The 21,394-nt window shown below is 36.1% G+C and overlaps 1 protein-coding gene and 1 long non-coding RNA gene across 2 annotated transcripts in view; one reads left to right on the plus strand and one right to left on the minus strand.

Annotated features, from left to right (window-relative positions):
* The window catches only part of LOC103106667 (uncharacterized), a 29,128-nt gene extending 16,791 nt beyond the window's left edge, over positions 1-12,337 (minus strand). Inside the window, exons 1-2 of the long non-coding RNA XR_008911229.1 lie at positions 12,285-12,337; positions 7,371-7,513 (exon numbers count right to left, since the gene is read on the minus strand). This is a non-coding gene — a long non-coding RNA (uncharacterized LOC103106667). The remainder of the gene's footprint in view (positions 1-7,370; positions 7,514-12,284) is intronic.
* Positions 1-21,394, plus strand: part of MYO3B (myosin IIIB) — a 700,839-nt gene that overhangs the window by 562,423 nt on the left and 117,022 nt on the right. The gene's annotated exons all lie outside the window — the stretch shown is intronic.

Consider the following 21,394-nt stretch of genomic DNA (forward strand, 5'->3'; position numbering starts at 1 on the left):
ATATGTGTAAGCTATGTTTTTCTTGTTTCTATTTATCAATTCTTTTGCTGAATGTAGACATTCACAAGTTATTCTTCAAAAATTAATTCTGAGCTGTATAAAATGTTCTCTCCATCTTCTTTAGAGTACCCAATAGACTGTAAGCCTTTCTTGGGATCTTTCAATATTTTATGGCTACCAGTAGAGCACCTGGGCTTCATTCCTTACTTTATCTATTTGATCAACCCAAGTCCTTTTCTATTTATAAATGTTGTGGATGCCTTTTCCCCAAAAAACAATTTATCATGAATATATTATTACAAATAATCTGCTGCTACTTACTCACACCTACCACAGTTTTTCCATTATCCTTTGAGTCTCAGCCATTTTTATTCTTGTAAGACCATAATTCATAGTCAATTAGAATTTCTATAGCAGTGAGCAGTTTGGGATTTTTGAAAGTATAATATAGTTAGCTGCCCAAATGTGTTAAAAACCCCTTCTTCCTGTTCAGTTCTGGGCTCACCTCCTTGTCCATCTTCAGGACCTATCCAAGACATGTGTGTGTGTGGACTAAGTCAATGAGGTGCCCATCTACCTACATGACATGATCTGGGAAATATTTATTTTCAGCCACTTTCAATTATTATAGATTTCATTGAGGAGTTGCTATTGCATTTAGTTGCTTGATATGACCAACTCAGTCATTCAGTGCTCCCTATTATCTGTAGGATAAATTAAAAACTTCCCAGCTTGGCAATTAATCCCTTTCACAATCTGGCCCCAGCCTGCCTTTCCAGACCTTTCACTTTGGTTCCTTCATGAACTTTATATTCCACCCAAACTGGCTTACTAGTTGTTGCCAAATTCCACATTCCATCTGCCATATCTAAGCCTTTGTCCTGTGCCTGAAAGTCACTTGTTTATCACCTTTGCCTCTTGGACTCCTGGACTTCCAAGGCTTAGCTCCTACAGGAAGCCTTTCCAGAGTTCCCCAGTCATTAATATTCTCCCTTTCCTCAAATTACCTTGTATGTACCCATGTATATGTTGTACTCCCTAACAGAATACTATTAATTAATACTACCTGAGTTTTAAACTGCACTAAGACTTTTAGGATACCCTATAGAAGCCATTTGAGATCCTGGATTATTTTTGGTCTTTGTGCCTTCTTCCTCTTTTAATTTAGGAGGCACTTAATAAATGTTTGAATCTAACAGCATCTAGAGAAACTCGTTACCATTTGGAATTCCTTGTTTTCTTTTTGTTCTTTACACAAGAAGTCTCTGTGATTATGCAAACATTTGTGAACAGAGTTCAGCTCTTTTATACCTTGCTCAAATGCTGATATTCAACAAATCTCTAAATGTGTTCTTCTCTGAGAGCCTCCCTGTTATGGAATTACATATATATATACATATATATCTTCCAGATTACATGTAGATATGATTTAAATAATTGTTTTCTGACATTTTGAGATCCATGTTCTCTCCTTCCTTCCCTTTCCTCCTACCTAAGACAATAGGTAATATGATATTGTTGTACACATGCTATCATGCAATATGTATTTCTATATTCCTTGCGTTATGAAAGAAGACACATATCACTTATGCTAGCAAAAATTCATGAAGGAAATGAAGTGAAAAATGGCATGCTTCAATCTGCATTCAGACTGCATCAGTTCTTTTATGGCAATGGATAGTCTTTTTCATTATGAGGTCCTTGCGGCTATCCTGGATCCTGGCATTGTTGATAATAGTTCATTCATTCACAATTGATCATCATACATTTTTGCTGTTATTGTGTACAGTGTTTTCTGGTTCTGCTCTCTACATTATTTTATATAGGTCTTTCCAGGTTTGTGTGTGTGTGTGTGTGTGTGTGTGTGTGTGTGTGTGATCATCCTGTTCACATTTCTTACAGCACAACATTATTTCATTATAATCATATGCAATAACTTATCCAGCTATTCCCCAGTTGATGTACATTCCTTCAGTTTCCAATTCTTTGCCACCACAAAAAGAGCAGCTATTAATATTTTGGTATAAGCAGGTCCTTCCCCCCACTGTCATGGAATCTTGCTGAATCTTTACTTCCATGTGAAAAATCTCCACTTTGAAGACAGCCTTTCAGTTTATGTTTCTGGTCTTCTTATTAGGAAAAAAAAAACTTTTTGTGATAAAAAATAATAGAAATCCCAGTCTAGTTGCCTCTAGGTTCTCTGTCCATTGTATCTCCATTAAGAGATAGCATGTCGCATGTATAGTCAATAGCAAATTGCTTACTTTCTCAGGGAAAGGGGAGGAGAGAAAGGGAAGAAGAGAATTTGTAACTCAAATTTTTCAAAAAACAAATGTTAAAATTGTTTTTACATGAAATTAGGAAGAAATAAAATATTCTTAGAGAAAAATATGGTATATTACAGAAAATTCTCAATTATTTCTTATCCCTTTGCACTCATGCATCTATTTTACACTACTACTCATGAAAAAAATTTTTTTCAAATTGTTTGCCATTTCAGGGAAGGGGAGAATATGGCTCAGATTTTTTAAAAATGAAGGTTAAAATTGTTTTTTTTGCGTAATTGAGGAAAAATATTATTAAAAATAAAATCCTTCATAATAGTCTGCCTCTTCCCCCTCTCATATTTTTAGGAAGGATAATTTCAGTTTGTATAGATGTATTCTCATGAAGATTTTACCAAATGTCACAAAAGTGGCTCAATATTTGCTGATTTCTTCTGAATGGCTTTTTATTTTATTTTTCATTTTGGCAATAGTACCATCTGTGATCTTTTCCTCTTGGGTGGAATATTCCCTTCTTTAAGGTATCTTGAAATCAATCCCTAAGTGTCCTTAAGATTAAGTGATTCCAGGCTCAGATTTCTTTCAAATAAAAATGAGGAAAAATCCAAAGATATTTTAGCAAGCCATTTTGAATTCATTCCCTTATGCCCTGAGGAGACAGTTAAGAATAATGACAAGAACACTTGAGGTGGAATCAGAAGACCAGAATTCAAACTCCAGCTACTTTGAAGAAGCCTCAAAACACAGGAGGTCCCAGAGAGGAAAAGATTTGCTGAGCATCAACATCAAATAAGTCATAGAATGGGGAGATATATATTAACTAAAGTGTTTGCTGCTGTCATTAAATATGTCCATTGTAAACTCCAAATAGAAGGAATCTCTCCTGATGCCACAGCCTCTAGCTACCTTGATATCCTCATCCATCCTTTCCTGAGCTGTGGTCCTCAAAAGGGAGGCAGAACTAAATAGGTGATAAAAATCATTACTATCCAGGAAGTCAGAGTGATCATCTAGCCAGAATAAAACCTCAGAATAAAATATTTCAAAGCATTTGGATGAATGTATTATTCATAGTCTCAGTGTCAACTAGCAAACATTACCACCATTTTGTATCTGGTCCCATATAGGGAATCAGGTTTCAAATTTAGAATTTCTCATCCCAGACTTAAACCATAACTTTTTCTCTCCCTTAGTTCAGTTTACTAGAATCATGCCTGATGGTGGTACATAGAGTGCTGGATTTGGAATCAGAGAGAGTTGAATTCAAATCCACCCTCAGACAATTACTGTTTGGTAAGTCCCTCTCTCCATCTATTTCCTCAGCTGTAATATGAGGATAATAATAATAATACCTGCCTCACAGGCTTGTTATAAAGATCAAATGTGATAAACTATATAAAGTGCTTTACGGCTTTCAAGTACTATACAAATGCTAGCTATTGCTAAGATATGAGATGATGAAAGACAGGAATAATAGTAAAACCAAAAAAAAAAAAAGAAAGAAAAAGAAAAGAGATCTTTTAAAGCTTTCTTAGGAACAAAGCAGATCAGACAATAATTATTTTCAGGCTGTATATGTACAGTTAACTCTGTCACTTACTACCCATATGACTTCATACAAACCCCTCAAACCTCCATCAACTTCAACTTTCTTCTCTGTAAAATGGAGATAATCATTTTAACACCTACCTCCCAAGACTGTTTCAAGGATCAAATTATATTCTCTATATTAAAATGCTTTGTAACTATAAATTGCTGCATAAATCTTAAACAAACATTGTTCTTTTTTTTAATCTATGTTTAGGGAATTCATTATCACCCTGGAACTAGTTGTTCACATAGAGACAATAGATTTGCATAAAAGAAGGGAATAATTCTTACCCCCCCCCACCTTTCTGTTGATAGTATGACTGGTTAAATGAAGAGGGCTAAGGACAGAAGAACAGAGAAATCCAGGATCACTTAACTAGAGAATTTTTGATTCACAAGTCTCTGAATTTTATTTCATGTCACAAATGAGAACAGGCAACCAGTATATTTTTTCTTTGTTTCCCTTGCTTTTCATGTAACCCCTGTTTTTATAACACTTGCAGAATAATGTGATTTTGTAATAGCTACCCCCCCTGATCCTGTTTCTAAGTCAGTGCTTTGATAATTAAAGTAAGGCTTAGCAGAAGTTTCTTGAGGACAGGGCTTCATCTACTCCTGCCTCTGTTAACTTCTTACACCACCAGGTACAGTGCTCTCTGTACCCAGTTATTATTTCCTGTTGATTGACTGAAATTTCACAAATAGGGTTCTGAATCAGAACACATGGTCTGGCAAAGGACATTTCTTTCGCAAAGCCTCATTAAAAGTGCACTTTCTTTTCCTGGAACTAGTACTGTCCTGAGAAATCTGGGACAAACTGTTCCAGAAAACAATTTGGAATTCTACTAGAAAAGTCTCTAGATGCTGTATCTCTCTTGACCCAAATCCCACTAGTAGCCATACACCCCAAGTTTGTCACAAACAGAGGAAAAGGACCCCAATGTATAAAAAGATTTATAGCAGTCTTTTTGTGGCACTAAAAAACTCAACAAAGTGAGTGCCCTTCATTTGAGGAATAATTGAATAAAATGTTGTACATGAATAATAGAGTATTATTGCACTAGAAGAAACAGGGAGTAGGTGGAATTCAGGGAAACTTGGAAAGGGTTATATGAGCTGTGCATTTACCCCAAGGTTCTGTCCTCAGTCCACTTCTATTCTCATCCAAAGTTAGAGTAAAGACAGAGAAAAATGGACTGGGACTGTTGAAAGAGCATTGTCCCTGGAATCAAAGAATTTCAGTAGTTTTCTTCCCTATAAAATGAGAGGATTTGGATTTGAGGACCTCAAAAGTCCTTTCCAGTCCTAAATCTAAGAATTGAAATAGCCCACTTTTCTAGTTCTTGTATTCTAGGATGGCAGGGCATTCATCCTTTCATTTCCTTTTGACTGTCTGGGTCCAGTTAAGCCATAGAGTTTACATGTATACCTAAACAAATCAATTCTTTTTTTAATTTAAAGATTTTATTATATACTTGGTACCTACCACCAGCACCACCACCAAAAAAATTTAACTAAACAAATAAATTAAAAATTACATACAAACCCAGAAATTCTACATTGTTTATAATTTGTTTAAAATAAATAAATTATGTGCATATGCTAATATAAATATCCTCTGCTTTCACATTGGATTTGTTTATTTGGACGTTTTTTTCTCTTGATTTTGTGTATTGTTTTTTTAAATGCAATCATGGTAAGTTTTATTCTTATTCTTTTTTCTTCTCTTTTCATCTCTTCATGTTTCCCTTATTTTCTTCATATTTCCAATATTTGTCATTTCTAATAACAATATAATCCATTATGTTACAATATCACAATCTATTTCTCCCATTCATTGCATTTGGTTATTTCCAATTATTTTGTCATTACAAAGCTTCCATAAATATTTTTATAAGTACACAGTTTTTTATCCTCTTGATAATGCCCCTAGTAATGGGATCCCCAGGTTAATGAGCACAAATAGATCTCAATGTGTATTTCCATTTTGTTTTCTTTTTTTTTTAAACCCTTACCTTCCGTCTTGGAGTCAATACTGTGTATTGGCTCCAAGGCAGAAGAGTGGTAAGGGCTAGGCAATAGGGGTCAAGTGACTTGCCCAGGGTCACACAGCTAGGAAGTGGCTGAGGCCGGATTTGAACCTAGGACCTCCCATCTCTAGGCCTGGTTCTCAATCCACTGTGCTACCCAGCTGCCCACTCCCATTTTGTTTTCTAAAAAAAAAAACAAACAATTCACAGCTACTCTAACAATGTAATATTAGACCTGTTTTGTTCATCCATGTTCTTGCCAGCATTTAATTTGATAAACTTAACTCATCTGATTCTCAGCTAATATACATTACCAGGACCATGGTTAGCTAGATTGGGCCTTAGGCAACTGACACAATCTGTTTCCAGGACCATACTCTTTCCAAAACCAAGTCATTCCACCTTGGCCATAACCAGTGGAACTTTTTTCCAGTGCTACAACCCTTCAGGAATTCAGGATTACCTCCATAGTTTGATGAGTGTTAAAAGTAAGACTTTGGCAGAAAAACTTGTGCATTGTTTTCCCACTAGAAATTATGTTTGGATTATGTATATGCTCAGGTTTTGATCTACTATTACCTTCATGCAGGTGTATGGGGGATCTCTAGATATCTAGTATATTTAACGTGTATCTAAGGTTGTATTTATCTCCTTGACTTCTTATTTATTTTTTGGCTAGATTTATCTAGTGCTAAGAGGGGAAAATTGAAGTCCACCACAATTATTATTTTGTTTTCTATTTCCATCTGTATCTCATTTAGTTTATCCTTTAATATAGGTCCAATACTGATAATGCTTCATTGTCCAAAGTAACTCCCCCCCAACATAATATAGTTACCTTGCTCATCCCTTCCAAATATATTCATCTTAGCAACTTAATTAATTCTTTAAAAATGAAGGCATTAAAATAGATAACCTCCACGGCCCCTTCCAATTCTAAATCTATGACATTTCTGAGCCTTGTATTCTTCATCTATAATACAAGAGGGCTGGAGCAGATGATCTCTAAGGTCTCTTTCTATAATCCTGGTATACTTTGACCCTTTAGAAGCCTATGCCTTCCAGAATAGCAGCTAAAGGTTAACTAGCTGAGGTGATAAGGAGAATGCAGCCACAGGGCTTCCAGATGTACTTAGATTTGGAAGGCTAGGGATAGGTAGCTTTGAATGAATAAGCTGATCAAAATAGTTGGGGCATGACATTTGCTGCCCTTTTTTACCCTATTATATGTGTGTGTATATATGTATGTAATATTATGTTGAGGATACTTGCTATCTTGTAGGATATTTTTACTTGTTAGAAATGAAACATATGTTTTTCTTTCTTTCCTTTCATTTGGTTTTCTTCCCTTCTTATCTTAGAAAGATGTGGGATTTTGAATCCTCAGGCTTGGCTTTGTGACTTCAGGCAAGTCACCTACTTTCTTCATCTGGAAAACAGGACATATAACACTTATATTGCCTACCTCACAAGGTTGTAGTTTGTGGTAAAAAAAAATTTTTTTTCAATCATAAAGCATTGGTCAGAATAACTTGAATTCAGATGCTGTCTCCCATGTTTACTTGCTTGGGTAAGTCAGTTCATCTTTCTCCACTTCAGTTTCTGCATCTGCAAAATGGGATGATAAATAGCACCTACCTTCCAGAACTGTTGTGAGGGTTAGTTAAAACAACATATTTGTACTCTGTAAATCTTAAAGTACTATAAAATTCTTTGTTTGTTTTTTTTCAGTAGAATCCACCTCTTTGTGATCTCATTTGAGGTTCTCTTTGACAACGATAGAAGTGGTTTAACATTTACTTCTCCAGCTCATTTTATAGATCAGGAAACAGAGGAAAATGAGGAAATATAATTCTGGCCTCTTGATTATGTCTGTCAAGGTGTCCAGTCGGCGCTAATTTTGCTACTTGTAATATTATGTTGTTCCTGCCATTTCCTTGTAAACCTACATCAAACAATAAGTCAAAGCATCTTTAGGATGATCTTTCTGTAATTATTGCTATCAATGGCTTGGTCCTGACTCTTAGAGGCTGCTGGGTGTCCCAATGAATAAAGCACCATGGCTGGAGTCAGGAAGAACTGAATTCAAATCCAGTCTCAGATATTAATTAGCTCTGTGACCCTGCACAAATCATTTAACCTCTATTTTTCTCAGTGTCCTAATTTGCAAAATGTAGACAATAAGAATACCTACTTTTCATTCACTCAGTAAACATTTAATAAGCATCTACTATGTGCCAGGCACTGTGCTAAGTGCTGGAGATGCAGAAAGAAGCAAAAGATAGTCCCTGACTTCTAGGAGCTTATGGTCTTCCAGGATTGTCGTGAGGATCAAAAGGGAAAATATTTGCAAAGACCTCACCACAATGAATGGCACATAGCAGGTGCTTGATAAATGTTTATTCCATTTCCCCTTCCTCTATGAATTTCACAAACCCTTCATTTCTATTAGCAGATCCACAAATAATAATTTATTCAATGCTTCTTTGTCAAAATATTATTAAATTCATTCAGCTTCGTTCATTTTCATTGCATTCATATTCATGTTGTTATTACCTATTAGTTCTACTCTTGGATACTTGACATTTAAGATTTTCTAAGTTTTTAACCTAATTATTATGTGGTCTAAGAACATCTGTCAGTTCTTTTGCTTTTTTTCATATTTGTCTTTTTATCGCTGCCTTGGGGTAATGGTTCTGTCATTTTGTGAATATTTTCTTCTTTTTGTTTGGATACTTTCTAGATCTGTTCATCATGAAGTTTGATATAAATATGTGTATATATGTATTGATGTATGTGTATTTGTGTTGTTTTTTTAACTAACAAAAAGCTAAACTCCTTAGCTACTTATAAGATAAACTGGCAAAATGTTACACAGAGCAGTTGGATGACCAAATATACATGAAAGCTCTTTAAAAAGTAGATCTTGACAATAACTCAATTTCTCCTAGGGTAGAGGTAAGGAGTCAGACAGGAGGAGATGGAAATGCACTTGATTTATTTTTAAATTCTTGAAGATGACCACTAAAAAACCCCATAGAGTTCCTATATTTTTAATTCTCTCAAAAATGGAAAGTACTACTAATACACTATTCTGATACTTCCTTAAGGTGTGGATTTGAATACCTTAGATCCTGGAAGATTATAGGATGAAAGCATCAGCTCTATCAGATCCTGTGAAGCTGGTCAATGGACTGTGGGCTTCAGTTGTAGGTTAGACAATGGACTCTGTGTTTATCATTTGAGGACCCACCTTAGCTAATTTCCAAGAGGCCCATCACCAAAAGGCAGGTCATGTATTTCTTTGGGGACATGAATTTTTTAGCCATAGCAACTCAAGAAGACATGTAGGCATTGCCATCTGTATCATGGAAGGAACAGCCATTTCAATGAAATCACAACTTTCTTTTGAAGTAACAATGAAAAATGTATTTAAGAAGTCTAATCTGTACCCACTGCTAGTGCTGAAGATGCAGTGTTATAGTAAGACAGCAAACGAAGAAAAAAAGCAGCAAAAGAAGTATAGGAAGAAATGGTATGATTCAATATGAATTAATATGCTATGTTGAGCTATACTATATTCTATAATGTTCTACTATATTATATTTTATTGTAACATATTATATGTCATGCCATTTATTAGATGAAGATGATAATCACATGCTTTCTACATGATTGGTTGATTGACATTCAGTAAGTCAGATACCTAGTTGGGCAGCCTTTCTGCCAATTCCCACTACACTGAGGCACTGAAATCTTAGAAACATGATTTACAGAGAGTGAGAGCATAAAACTACTCAGAATTGAAGTTGTCCTGTTTGATGTCTCCAGGAGGTAGGATTTGGAAAGGACTTGAAGGGCAATGTGGAATTTAGTAGGTAGTAATTACTACTTCCCTTCAGATACTCCAAAAAAGAGCAGATATTTCACAAATGTAAATGTATGAGTAGAGAAAAAAAGGAATTTCCTCTTCTTTCAGATGAGGTTTATCACTGAGCATCCAGCTGCACACTTCTGCTATTGTGTACCATATAATCTCAAGAGATCACCAGCAAAGATAACTGAAGTTTACATTCCCTATTATGATCTATTAGTTTTAACTCTCCTCCTGATCTGAGACACATTTTCTCCTTCCTCCCTTCTTCCTTCTTATCTTCATCCCCTCTTCCTTCTTATCTTCATCCCCTTCTGTCCTCCCTCTTCCCTTCCTTCCTTCCTTTCTCCCTCATTTTCTTTTCTTTCCCTTCCTCTTTTTCTTCATTTCTTTCCCTTTTCCCTTTTGCTTCCTTCTCTCCTTCCTCCCTCCCTCCCACCTTCCCTTCTCTTCCTTTTTCTTTTTCCTCCCTTCCTTTCCTTCCTTCCTTCTCTTCCTTTCCTTCTTTCCTCCCTCCCTTCCTTATCTTTCCTTCTTTTCTTCCTTCTCTTTCATCCTTCTTTTCTTCCTTCTCTTTCATCCTTCCTTCCTTCCTTCCTTCTCTTTCATCCTTCCTTCCTTCCTTCCTTCCTTTCATCCTTCCTTCCTTCCTTTCATCCTTCCTTCCTTCCTTTCATCCTTCCTTCCTTCCTTCCTTTCTTTCTTTCTTTCTTTCTTTCTTTCTTTCTTTCTTTCTTTCTTTCTTTCCTTGTTTCCTTCTTTCTTTCTTTCTTTCCTTCTTTCCTTCTTTCCTTCTTTCTTTCTTTCTTTCCTTCTTTCTTTCTTTCCTTCTTTCTTTCTTTCTTTCTTTCCTTGTTTCCTTCTTTCTTTCTTTCTTTCCTTCTTTCCTTCTTTCCTTCTTTCTTTCTTTCTTTCCTTCTTTCTTTCTTTCCTTCTTTCTTTCTTTCTTTCTTTCTTTCTTTCTTTCTTTCTTTCTTTCTTTCTTTCTTTCTTTCTTTCTTTCTTTCTTTCTTTCTTTCTTTCTTCCTTTCTTCCTTTCTTCCTTTCTTCCTTTCTTCCTTCCTTTCTTTCTTTTTCTCCTTCTTTCTTTCTCTCCTTCTTTCTTTCTCTCTTTCCCCCACAAAGTTGTGACTCCAGGTCCCCAGAAGTTCAGATTAAGCAATGGACATTACATATTTGAGCCTTTTGTTAATATAAAGGATGGTAACTGTGACTTGTCTCTCTTAGGGGGAGAGGGGTCATTGAGGAAGCTGGTAAACTGTTTTGTTTCTTGTATTAAGCATATCTGAGGCCAGATAGATCCTTTTAAGAATAACAGAAAACTTGAAAGATTATATAAGTAACATCCATTGGTAAGATAAGCCATACTTTTTCAGACAGTCAGGAAGACTCATCTTGATAAGTTCAAATCTGACCCTAGACACTCCCTAGCTGGATGACCCTAGGCAAGTTGCTTAACCCGTTGGTCTCATTTTGCTCATCTATAAAATGGTTTAGAGAAGGAACTAGCAATCTCCCACCCCTGATAAAACAAATGGGATCACAAAGAGTTGGATGTGGATGAAAAACAACTAAAGAACAGAAAATATGGTAGAGGCTCCAGTAATTGTCACTGGCTCCTTGACTGAGCATTTATCCCAAATGACACTGAAAATCTCTCGAAATTTCTTCTGGCCAGTTTGTTTGACAGCTTATATTTTCCCTCTAATTAATTATAGTCATAATAATTTTGCATCTACTTAAGTGTCATTTTTTGGTTGTCAAGCCATTATTGCATTTGCTCTTCAAAACATCTCAGGGAAGCAGCAAAGATATTATTCCCATTTTACCCATGAGAGAACTGAGGTCTAGAATGGTTAAGTGACCTGCCCAATATGAATAAGATGTGGTGGGGCCTGAGGACCCACATCATCTGATTTCTAGCCTCAGTTCCTTGAGAGAATTAGTTCTATCTATAAGAAATGAAACCAGTCAGGTGGCAAAGCCGGGCCTGGCCCAAACAAATTCCCATTTCTGTGTAGATTCACTATCCCATCATAGATCCTAAATTTATAAACTAGAAGGGGCCAAGACATCCACTAGCCCTGAGTTCTTATTTTAGAGATGAGGAAGCTGAACCCCCTAGACGTCATGTAACTTGCCCAAGGTCACTCAGTAACCAGTGCCATAAGTAAATGGCAGAATTGGGTTCCAAACCCAGATCCTTTGACTCTAATGCAATAATAACTAGCATTTTTAAAGTGCTTTAGGGTCTGCAAAGTGCTTTACAATATTATCTCATCTTATCGACTCAATAACCCCAGGAATTGGTACTATTATCATCCCTATTTCACATATGGGGAAACTGAGTCCTATAAGTTAAGTGACAGTGATTAAGTGTCTGAGGTTGGATTTGAACCCAGGTCTTCTTTATTCCAGGTCCACTGCTATATCCACTACATCACTTACCTACCTATGGTCTGCATCTATGTCTTATTATCTTGTATGATTCTGTGTATGTCTTACCATACATCCTCCACCAAAAATCTATCCAATATGCTGGAAACCTTCCTCTTGCTCTTCTTACATTTCAAGGATACTGGTACAAGAATCAAGTGAATTGTTATCCTTCCTTCTTGTCACATAGCTGACCCACCTCCTTCTGTTGTCTTGGTGATACCTTATTTGGTAACACATACTTCTTGCATGTTTGGTAGAGCATGAATGTCTCAATCCCAGGATTCTGAGTCTGGAGCCATATTGAGTGCAGCCCCCTCTTTTCTTCCCCATAAAACGATGAAAAATTATTTTCCCCTGGACAGAATAATTTAACTTTTCATGTACAGCTATATCTTTAAAGGACTGAATCAGTTAAGCAATTTTGTGACCCGCATAACTCATGAAACTACAGCTTCGTTCTTCAAAATTATCTTGGCAAATGGTTTTGTCTTTTGTAAGTCACTCTTCCTCTTTCTTTCTCCCAGGCTATGCCTACACAATGCCAGACATCTGGATGAAAAGTGACAAGTTCATCCCTAAGTCCAGATGTTCTATGTATATAACACAAGGCATCTGGTTCATTAAAATCATCTGGGTTTTTCACTGAATTTTTCACTTTTCTGCTTCATGTTTAGGGTTGTTTAGAAACCGCTTTTGGACATTTATCTCTCTATGCTTCTCCTTCCATCTATTTTGAAAATAATTTAGAGTAGAACTGAAAAAGGAGCCAGTGGTTTACCAGTAAAAACTGGTAAATAAAGGGTTTCTTTTAAATTGCAAAAAAATAGCATTTGTACTCCTATCACAGTTTTCATGAAGTATGTATTTACCAATTAGTCAGTACTGTGAACTGGTTGATTTAATGATCTCTCATATGATTTATGCATAACTTTTATTAATTGTGCCAGTGAAGATGAAGGGAAAGTATAAATTAATGGAGAAAGTGCCTTACTTGTCACTCCTTTAAAGAAATATGTATAATTCCTTTTCACTAGTTTCGTCTCACTCCCTTCCCACCTCCCTCACCTTTAAGTGTTTCTTGGGTTTTAGAAATATTTACTTAAGCACCCTCCAAATAGTAGGCTGTCTTTCTGTTATTGCCCCCTTCAATCACTAGAGAGGAACTAGTTTTTGATGTTGGGCTTTCACACTTGTTAACACAGTGTTAACAAGACCTTTTATTGATCTGTAACTTGACTCTTCATAGTTCCGGTATTTCAAAGGGAGAAACCAATAGGTCTAAGCAAAAAGACAACTTCCAGCATCATGGTCAGAAGAACAGAGCCTCTGAGGCAGACAGAGGTTTTCTGATTTTCCTCTTGTGATGTCACCCCACAGGTGGGAGGAAAGAATGAAAATAAATCACATGAGACACCTCAGAAGCCTAAGAAGTTTCTTACTATAAAATATGAGCTTCTAGAAGATTAGTATCTTTATTTTCCCATGCTTGCCATAAGACCTAATACACTATTATATACATGAGAATCACTCAATATATGTTCCCCAATATGATTAGGGTTATAAATCCTAAATGATCACCCTAGTGCAAATATCAATAATATGGAAATAGGTCTTGACACATGTAAAACCCAATGGAATTGTGCATCGGCTATGGGCGGGGATTGGGGAAGGGGAGGAAAAGAACATGATTTTTGTAATTCTGGAAAAATACTCTAAATTAATCAATTAAATACAATTTAAAAGAATTTATATATTCCCCAATGTCTGAAAACCTATGACCATTTCCCTGATCTGCAAAATGCTTCCTAGCTATATATGTGATCATTCCTGGTGATTCCTCCAATGCTTAGCAGCAGCAGCAGCAGAAAGAAGGCTTTCCAAAGTCACTTTTTTTGACTTAACTATCTCTTAGTCTTTATTGGGGAAGAACTTCTAATTTCTGTAACTATTTAGTATCTAAATTTTAGATACTAGATTAAAATACTAGATTTAAATTCTAAATGTTCAACATGATAGAAAAGATTTTTTTTTTAATCCTTACCTTCTGGCTTAGAATCAATACTGTTTTGTGGTTCCAAGGAAAAAGAGCTGTAGGGGGGGTAGACTTGCCTAGGGTCCCAAAGCTAGGAAGTATCTGAGGTCAAATTTGAACCCAGAATCTTCTATCTCTGGCTTTGGCTCTCAATACAGGGAGCTACCTCGATGCCACTAAATGTGCTCTTTCTTCACAAAACCAGATGGAAAGAACACAAGGTTAGGAGCTGGAGAACCAGTAGAATATAAGTCCCTTGAGGGTAGAGACTGTTTCTTCTTTGTCTTGGTTAGCTTCAGCAACTAGCATGATCTCATACATGTAGCAGATCTATAATAAACATTCAGTTCAATTTAATTGAAGTTTGAATCCTGACTCACTTGGTGATAGGAGACCTTTAATAAGCTATTTCTCTATTTTATGCCCATGTCTTTCAGCCCCTATTTAAATCAGATCATCCAAGGCATGCTATATGGATGGCTTTCCCACAAGTAGACCCAAGTTCCTTTGATGCCACAAGCGAGCTGGCCCTCCAGGGTCAGGGGTATATTTTGTGGTAGTAGAACAGAAAAAAACACTAGTAAAATGGAGCCAGTAATGTGGCCCTTCTCAGCACCATGTAAGGACAAAGGAGACTGCTAAAGGAAGTCACACAATTGTGCCAACTGGGTCTCCCCCATATTTGTGCCATCTAATCTCCACTGGGGACCTCAAGATCTTACTATATGGAGGTCCAATGAAGGAACTGGAGATATTTAGCCTGGAGGAAAAATGGCTTTGGAGGAATATAATCATCACATATTTGAGTAGCTGTCTTGTAGAGGAAGTATTGGATTTATTCTGCCTGGTCTCAGAGGGACAATATTGGGAGTAATGGGCTAAAGTTTCAAAGAGGCAAATTTAGACCAGAAGTAAAAAAGAAATTCTAATGAGAGATTTTTAAAGGTGGACTGGACTGGAAGACTCCCTTTCCCTAGAAACCTTTACATGAAGACTAGACCACCACTTGTTGGGAATTTTTCCTTTCTTTTTTCCCCCCTAACTTTTGCTTCTGAGAGTAATTCTTCCCATCTTATCCAGGCTAAAAGTACAATAACTACTCAGGAGCCTGACCCTAAAACTGATCAATCCTGAGAGCTCTCACTCTTTATTTCTGATGTGGGATGGGTCATACCTCTTTAGCTAACCTGGGACTTCCCTCTCTCCTGAGGGATCATGATTTAATCTGGTCAGCTGCTGAGTTTTAGCCTACTATAACTCAGAACTCCTAAACTCAAGTAATCTACAAGCTCCCAACCTCCCCAGCCACAGGGATTCCAGGGTCCCACCATGCCCAGTTTGTTGTGTATGTTATGGAAGGGATTATGGTTTAAGTATGGGTTGGATTAAATGACCACTAAGGTCACTTGCATCCCTTTTATTCTGTGAGCATTCCATTCATGTAGCCAAAGGAAAGAGAAATAAATCAACAGAATGTGGCTCTCTAATTCTTTTGTGTATGAGAATCTCCCAAATTAAAACAGTGACAGTTAAATGGCATAAATAAATAGAGTGTCAGGCCTAGGGTCAAGAAGACTTTTTTCCTGAATTCAAATCTGACCTTAGACATTTACTAGCTATGTGACCCTGGACAAGTCACTTAACCCTGTTGGTGTCAGTTTCCTTATCTGTAATATGAGCTGCAGAAGAAAAAAGCAAACTACTCTAGTATCTTTGCCGAGAAAACCCTAAATGGAGTCACCAAGAGTCAGACACTGGAAAACAACAGAACAGCCACAGCAGCAAAAATTAAAACAGACCCCAATATTTGGACAAGCTCCTATCTATTGAATAAAGACATTAGTATTTTTGTCATCAAATTAATTATAAGTAATGTAGTATTTTATACTAGATTAGTTATTCCAAATACTTATTCTGGTTCATCCTTCACACAGCTGCCAAAATTTATCTAAAGATAAGAATATCCAGGCCATTCCTCTACTCAAGAAGTTTCAAGGTTTCCCTATTGTTTCTAAAATAAAACTCAAAACAAAATGAAATAAAACACAAACTCCTTAGTTCAGCATTTCCGTCTTTCCTGTCCATCCTCAGACATTTCCCTGGAATCCCCTTCATAATCTGCATTCCATCCATCTCCCAAACAGAATTCCGTTCCTGCCTTTGCACACCCAGGCTGTCCCCTGACCTGAAATACCTCCTCCTTTAGGAAGCTTTTCCAGATCCCTCTAGTCTCTGATTCGCTTTCCTTAAATTGTCATGTATAGATTTTATCTACTTACATGATATATTCCCTACTCTAACCCACTGTAATGTAAACTCCTTGAGGGCAGGGATTATTTGTTATCTTCAGCTTTGTAAAGTTGACAGAAACTGGCTTGGATCAGGTTGAAATGGATTGGATTAAATTGATTAGTCATTTCTCTGATTATAGACTGGGCCTTAACCAATGTGATTTATGTGTTTTACTTGCAGATACTGCACACTGAGACAGTGTTTTCACACAGAGATTTTTCTGATTATCTTTTTGTGTGCATCGGTTCACCACATGGTCCCTTAATTTAGAAAATATTCAGCAATTACATGTGGAGTTGATATTTTACATAAAAGCAAAGATGGTCTCTGTTATATATATTTCTAGGAAGAAAAAAAATCTTTTTCTTTATTTCTTCCTTTCTTTTTTTTTCCTCCTTTTGGACACAGAGATACATGGCTCCAGAAAAACAGCTCATTATTTTTGAGTTTCTATAAAACAAAAAATTCTTACTTAAAAGCAGAGCTGTTCCTGGACCCTGGATGAACTTTGGAGGTTTAGACTTTATTTGTTCTAATATAGAGTATTCAAAGACATTGCAAGTTTTGCCTTGCACTTGAAGAGTTTTGGTTTTTTGATGGCTTTAAAACATAAAGATTCCCTCCTAGGTTGACTTTCCCTGAAAATTTTTAATTCATAGGATCTCTCTATCTTTCCTCTCTAAGTTTTGAAATCTGCTCTCCCCAAATCTAGCATCATGGGACCTTAGAGTCCAAACTGAAAGAGGCCTCAGAGTTCATTTAGCCTAACCCCCTTATTTTAGAGATGGGGAAACTAGAAGCCTAGAAACTAAAAGTCTAGAATTTTCTCAAAGATGTCAAGGTGTTAAAATGCCAGACCTCCACAATTTAATTGGTGGTATGTTCCTGTTCTCTTCTTCCAGAGACTAACACAATATGATAATTTGTTGTCTAAAAATTTTATATGAATTTTATTTAACAACATTCAGCTAAAAGCTTTGGGACCTAATTATGGAAGGAAAAATACAGCACATTGGTCTGCTATCTTGTCAAGCCTCCCCAGGGCCAAGAAAATGGGAGTTTCAGAATTTGTAATTCATGGAAGGCAAAAATAATTCCTCAACTGGGCCTTTGTAATCCAAAGAAATCAGTTCATCTTATTTTGAGCAACAAGAATTAGCTAGGTTTTTCAGGCCCCACTTCTGGAATATACACTTGTTTTTAGTAATGCTCTGTTATAATCATACCAACCCAAAAGAAGGCTCGAAAAAGCAGACTTTCACACACAGAATTCATTAAGTTCATGGCCTGCAAAGCCAAATCAAAATTTGCTGCACATGTGTCCCATTGAGCTACATCTTCTAATTAATGTTGCCTATCTTAACCACTTTATGAGGCTTCTTCCCACTATAAATCCTCTGATCTCCAAATTATAGATGAATAAATCAAGTTTCATGAAGAGTTTCATAAAGCTTGGGGCAACCAAGGTTCAAATCTTACCCTCTCACCCTCCCTGTCACTGTCATTCTGGGGAAATCATTTAACCTCTCAATCCCCTGTGGAAACTCACTAAGACTTCAAATTGTAGAATTTGCTCATCTGCATTAGTGGCAGGAATTTCCTCACCAGAAATTCCTTGTGTGTGTATATATATATATATATATATATATTTTTTTTTTAATTAAGGTAAGTACTTCTTCGACTTGGTACAGTTTTACAGTAAATGTCAGAATCAGGATTCAAATATAGGTCCAGCATTCTTTCTATAACTTATCTTTTCTCCATATCAATGAAATAATAAAGATTCACAAATTGAAATTGTCAGAGACTTATTTTTATCTATGATAGTTTTTCTAGTTAGGGAATAATCAGGCTTTCTGTAGATTTCTAAAACTTTACAGGCTTATCAAGGTTGACATACCATTTCTTTACTTGACAGGCTTTTTCAATACAAATGGTAATTCTCTTCCATTTTTAGCTAAGTTTGAATAAAATTTCTCATGCATAAAGAGGGAATCTGGTCATCATTTGACCGATTTCCCAGGTGGTTCTGTGGAAAGAGTTCTCTAGATTTGGAGTGAAAGGACCTGGATTCAAGGCATGGATCTCTCACTCACTTGTGTGGGCAGGTTCATTAAATAATGATTCATATTGAAAATAAATTCAATAAATAAATTCATTAAATCTCTCTAGGCTTCACTTTCTCCATCTGTAAAATAAGGAGGTTAGACTAGAGTCCCTTCTAGCTATAAATCTAGGGCCTTATGGTTCTAAATTTGGGAAGAGACAATTTCAAAGCTTTTAGAGGAAATATAGATTAAAAAACTATGAACTAAAATTCTTTAGGGAAAGGTCAGTCCAGGAGGAATGTTAAACTCAAAAAACAAAAAAGAGAGAGAGAGAGAGAGAATTGTGTGAAAATACAAAGAGAATCAATTATGTGATGAAGAAAAGAAGCTGCCTAAATATGGAGGGAACTCTCCTCTAACTTAGATTTTATTTGAGTGTGTGTAGAACAGAGAAGCAAGGGCAAATAAAGGATGATGAATATAAGAGTGTGTCATGATCCTATAAAAATAGTTTCGGGGTACTGAGGCTCAGACTGGTCAAGATGAACAAGGTACACCTATAATTCATGATAAAAAGGGTTTTTTAAGTTATTGGCAAAAAAAAAAGAAGAGGATCAAAGAAACTACAAAATAGCTGTGTGTGGTAGATAAAATAATGATAACATACTATGGAAAAAGAAGACAGAATTATGCAAATTTTATTTTAGTTTGGATTGAAAAGAACAAAAATGGCTAATAGTATATTGAAGTCAAAGAGAACTAGAAGATAGTAAGAATACACCCAAATGTCTTCTTTGAACCCATTGCTAGACCCAGATAGCATCCCAGAATATTGAAAGAACTGGAAAATATGATTATTAGTCACTATCAGGACTCTCTGAAAGATTGAGGAAAACAGGAGAAATGCTGCAGGATTAGAGAAGGGCAATTTTTTTTTTTTAAGGAAAGAAGAAATTAAATTCTGCAAATAATAGATCAGTTAGCTTGACTTCACTCTGATAAAATTCTAAAACATTATGACAATCAATGATAAATAAGCATCTACAAGGAAGCAATGATCAGAAAAATGCAAAATGACTTCATTAAGAATAGGTCATGATAAGGAGTAGCTGGGTAGCTCAGTGGAGTGAGAGCCAGGCCTAGAGATGGGAGGTCCTAGGTTCAAATATGACCTCAGACACTTCCCAGCTGTGTGACCCTGGACAAGTCACTTAACTCCCATTGCCTAGCCCTTACCACTCTTCTACCGATACACAGTATCTATTCCAATACTGAAGGTAAGGGTTAAAAAAAAAAAAGAATAGGTCATGATAGACTAATCTCATTTCCTTTTCTTAGTGGGTTAACTAAGCTAATAGTTTAAGGAAATACTACAAATGTGTTTTACTAAATTTTTATCCAACAAAACATTTGGCCAGATCTTTCATGCTATTCTTGTGAATGAAATGAAGAGATATAAGCTAAACTAGTGCTTTCCAAACTTTTTGGTCTCAGGACCCCTGAATACTCCTAAATAATATTGGAAAACCCTAAAAGACTTTTTTGTTTAGGTTAAACCATCAAGCAACATTTACCATATTGGAAATCAAAATGGATAAATTTTAAAATATTTAATTCACTTAAAATAATAAGCCCATTACATGCTAGCAAAAATGACATATTTTTATGATTTATACATTGTCCTAAAAATTAGAGATATAGAGTAGCATTGGTATACATATTTTTGCAAATCTCTTTAATGTCTGGCTTAATAGAAGACAGCTGGATTCTCATATCTGCTTCTGCATTCAATCTGTTGCTATATGTTATTTTGGTTGAAATATATGAAGAAAATTCAGGCTCATATAGACATGTACTTGGAAATGGGGGAATATTTAATAGGTGAATAAAATCATTATGAAAATGGTTTTGACCTTACAGACCTCTGAGGGCGACTTAGGGGCCCATAGGGATCTTTGGACCTTACTTTGTAAAACACCAGACTGAATTTATTAGTACAATTAGGTGTTTTTGGAATGAGTCAAGTGGCCAGACTTAAGGAGGAGCCATTAATGGTTCAGTAGGAACTTAGAAGGCATTCTCTCCTGAAGTGCCCAGGTGTTCTAGTCTCCATGATCTTCCAGAGAGTATTGATAGTGACTCAATTATCACATATTCCAATTCTTTCATTACCTTGGAATGTAAGCTATCTAGACCTGATATCAATCTCAATGAGGACATCTGAATACTCTTACTATCTTCTACTTCTCCTGACTTTCAACTCCCTTTTAACCATTGTTTTCTTCTTTTTATGATCCAAAGCAAAATAAAATTTGTGTAGTTCTGTCTTCTCTCTCTTTTTCCCCCCATCACATATAGCTGTCTTATTCCTTCTTTTACCCTGTGTGGTTGACCATTTTTATCAAGGATCTGAATTGTGGTGAAAGTAGAATGATTCTCAAGTTTGCAGATGACATGAAGTTTGGAGGGAGGGCTAAAAACCTGAAAAATAGATTCCAAAAAACATAGACACATATACGCTAGAATGCTGGATTGAATATAACAAAATGAAAACTAATCAAGGACAGATAGGTGTGTTCAATGGATAGAGAGCCAGGCCTGGAGAAGGGAGGTCCTGGCTACAAATATGGCCTCAAATACTTTCTAGCTATGACAGTGGACGAGGCACTTAACCCCACTCACCTAGTCTTTACCATTCTTCTGTCTCAGAATCAATACTTAGTATTAATTCTAAGACAGAGGGTAAGGAGTTAGAAAAGAAAAGAGAACTTAATTGGGATAAATGTAAAATCTTAAAATTGGGT

Source organism: Monodelphis domestica, chromosome 4 (genome assembly GCF_027887165.1).
Source record: "Monodelphis domestica isolate mMonDom1 chromosome 4, mMonDom1.pri, whole genome shotgun sequence".
NCBI lineage: Eukaryota > Metazoa > Chordata > Mammalia > Didelphimorphia > Didelphidae > Monodelphis > Monodelphis domestica.